Here is a 2,706-nt window from a genome sequence, read left to right on the forward strand (position 1 = left end):
TTTGACAAGGGTGCCAAGAATACAAAATGAGGAAAATATCATCTCTTCAACAAATGGTTTTGGGAGAACTAGATATCCACATGCAAAAGAATGAAATTGGACCTGTTGTTATACATACACAAAAATCAACTCGACATGGATTAAAAATTTAAATTTAAGATCGAAATCTCTAAAACACCTAGAATAAAACATTGGGTAAAAGTTTCATGACATTGGTTTCCACAGTGATTTCAGGATATGACTCCAAAACTGTAGTCAATAAAAACATAAATAAACAAGAACTACATAAACTAACAAATTTCTGCACAGCAAAAGAAACAATCAACAGAGTGAAAAAGCAATCTATGGAAGACTAGTGTACATCATTTTGGTAACTACAAAAGAAAAATGAAAGAAAATAAACACACACATAAGAAGAAAAGGACCAGGCTCTCTGCTCCTTCCCCTTCAACAGACAACTGCATCTTCTGGTGCAGTACCAGTTGCATCCCTGAGACATGATGGTGAAGGTTGGAGTAAACAAATTTGGCCAGATTCGGCACCTGGTCACTAGGGCTGCTTTTAACTCTGGCAAAATGGAAAGTTCACCATCAATGACCCTTCGTTGACCTCAACTACATGTTCTACATGTTCCAGTATGATTCCACCCACAGCAAATTCCATGTCACAGTCAAGGCTGAAAATAGGAAACTGGTCATCAATGGAAAGCCCATCCGCATCTTCCAGGAGTGAGGTCCTGCCAATATCAAATGGGGTGAAGCTGTTCCTCAGTATGTTGTGGAGTCTACTGGAGTCTTCACCACTATGGAGAAGGCTGGGGCTGGGGCTCACTTGAAGGGTGGGGCCAAGAGAGTCATCATCTCTGCCCCTTCTGTTGATGCCCCCATGTTTGTGATGGGCATGAACCATGAAAAGTATGACAACTCCCTCAAGATTGTCAGCAATGCCTCCTGCACCACCAACTGCTTGGCCCCTCTGGCCAAGGTCATCCATGACAAATTCAGCATTGTGGAGGGACTCATGACCATAGTCCATGCCATCACTGCCACCCAGAAGAACATGGACAGCTGGGAAGCTATGGCATGATGACCCAGGGGCTGCCCAGAACATCATCCCTGCTTCTACTGGCACTGCCAAGGCTATAGGCAAGGTCATCCCTGAGCCGAATGGGAAGCTCACTGCCATGGCCTTCAGTGCCCCCTGCCCCCACTCTCAATGTGTCAGTCTTGAATCTGACCTGCCACCTGGAAAAAGTTGCCAAATATGATGACATCAAGAAGGTGGTGAAGCAGACATCAGAGAGCCCCCTCAAGGGCATCCTGGGCTACACTGAGGACCAGGTTGTCTCATGTGACTTCAACAGTGACACCCACTCTTCCACCTTCGATGCTGAGGCTGCATTGCCCTCAGAGACCACTTTGTCGAGCTCACTTCCTGGTATGACAATGAATTTGGCTACAGCAACTGGGTGGTGGACCTCACAGTGGTGGACCTTATGGTCCACATGGCCTCCAAGGAGAAAGAGACCCCTGGACTACCAGCCACAGCAAGAGCAATAGGAAGGGATGGCCTTGCCTATAGCCTTGGCAGTGCCAGTAGAAGCAGGGATGATGTTCTGGGTAGCCCCTGGGTCATCATGCCATAGCTTCCCAGCTGTCCATGGTCTTCTGGGTGGCAGTGATGGCATGGACTATGGTCATGAGTCCCTCCACAATGCTGAAGAGCTGCTGGGGCGTCCTTGCCCCAACTCATCATCCCCCAACACACTGAGAATCTCCCAGCCTCTACAACAGTTTCTTGAAGAATGGGAAGGGCTTGGGAAACCCTACCTTGTCATGTACCATCAATAAACTACACTGTACCCAGCCAAAAAAAAACCGAGGAGGAGACGGACGGGAGGGAGGGGGAGAGAGAGAGGGAGAAGGAGAAGGAGAAGAAGAAGAAGAAGAAGAAGAGGAAGTAGAGGAAGAAGAAAAAGGAGGAAGAGGAGGAGGAAAGGAGCAGTACACATTGCTGCCGTAAGTGAACCCTAATAGACACAAAATTAAAGAATTACAGAACTGAATCACATCTGGTCTCTAAAAAGGCAGATTGTTTCTCAAGTCAGAACATTCCACTATACCTGAACAGAAGTGACCCAGGGATGAATATAAGTTTGTATTTCTGTGGCACTTCATAAGTAGAACTTGCCACTCAGATTCCAGGAAAGTAGAAATTTAGAAAGAAAAGACATAGCAGGGATTTAAGAAGGAGTTAATGGGAGCAGAAAAGACCTGGGGGAGTAAGTGAATAAGTCCTATTAAGCAGACACTAGTCTTTGGAATTGGATACTCATCAGAGAATAGTATAGGTAGGCCTCTGAGAGGGAAGAGAGTAATGCATTAAGAGAAGATGAAACTGGCTCTGAAAGGAAAACAGCTCTTGAGAGAGAAATCCAAGCTCTGAGAAAAGACACAACTAAAGGAAGTGGCAGGAATTTGGAATTGGTCCCAAACCTTTGCTTTCCATCAGCTTTGAGCCTCCATTTTCCATTAGAGAATTATGAGAAATAGAGAAGCAGGGAGCTCACTGAGGTATTTCATTGAGTTCATGGACTGATATTAAAATTTCCCAGGTTAAAAATATGAAGAGAGGATGATTTTAATCTAACTTGCTTCAAGAGTACCACACAATGCTTAACAGAAAATAACCCATTTTTTTTAAATT

General features: G+C 44.9%; 1 pseudogene; it reads left to right on the forward strand.

The window, feature by feature from the left end:
• The first annotated feature begins 500 nt into the window (after window positions 1-500).
• On the forward strand, window positions 501-1,645 carry LOC116632669 (annotated as a pseudogene).
• Window positions 1,646-2,706: the final 1,061 nt, after the last annotated feature.

Source organism: Phoca vitulina, unplaced genomic scaffold (assembly GCF_004348235.1).
Source record: "Phoca vitulina isolate PV1807 unplaced genomic scaffold, GSC_HSeal_1.0 scaffold7, whole genome shotgun sequence".
NCBI lineage: Eukaryota > Metazoa > Chordata > Mammalia > Carnivora > Phocidae > Phoca > Phoca vitulina.